This window comes from Orycteropus afer, unplaced genomic scaffold (assembly GCF_000298275.1).
Source record: "Orycteropus afer afer isolate SDZICR_OR568_19922 unplaced genomic scaffold, OryAfe1.0 scaffold00280, whole genome shotgun sequence".
Classification (NCBI taxonomy): Eukaryota; Metazoa; Chordata; class Mammalia; order Tubulidentata; family Orycteropodidae; genus Orycteropus; species Orycteropus afer.
This window is the reverse complement of record NW_006921867.1, coordinates 3,183,797-3,184,664: the sequence shown is the minus strand read 5'-3', so window position 1 is coordinate 3,184,664 and position 868 is coordinate 3,183,797.

The window sequence follows — 868 nt, the reverse complement described above, 5'->3', positions numbered from 1 at the left end:
GTCGACACACAACTCCAACTATCACAAGCATCAACTTTTCTTTGGTCTTCCTTATTCACTGTCCAGTTCGCACATGCATATGAAGTGATTGAAAATAGCATTGCTTGGGTTAAGCACACTTTAGTCTTCAAGAAGACATCTTTGCTCTTCATCACTTGAAAAAGGTCTTTTGCAGCAGATATGCCCAGTGCAATACATTGTCTGATGTCTTGACTGCTGCTTCCATTGGTGTTGGCTGTGGAACCAAGTAATACGAAATCTTTGACAACATCAATCTTTTCTTCATTTGTCATGATGCTGCTTATTGGTCCATTTATGAGGATTTTCATTTCCTTTAAGTTGGGGTGTAATCCATTCTGCAGACTGAGTCTTTAATCTTTATCATTAACTGTTTCCAGTCATCTTCACTTTCAGCAAGCAAAGCTGTGTTTTCTGCATATCACAGGTTGTTGAAGAGTGTTCTCAATCATGATGACACACTCTTCTTCATACTTCATATAGTCAAGCTTCTCAAATTATTTGCTCAGCATACAGACTGAATAAGTATGGTGAAAGGATACAACCCTGAGATACTCCATTCCTGATTTTAAACCATGCAGTATCCTCTTGTTCTGTTCCAATGACAGCTTCCTGGTTTATGTACAGGTTCTGCATGAGCACAATTAAGTGTTCTCGAATCCCCATTCTTCTCAATGTTGTCCATAATTTATTATGAACCACACACTCAAATGCTTTTGCATAGCCAGTAAAACACAAGTTAACAGCTCTCTGGGATTCTTTGCTTTCAGCCAAGATCCATCTGACATCAGCAATGATATCCCTCATTCCACATCCTCTTCTGAATCCAGCTTGCATTTCTGGAAGTTCC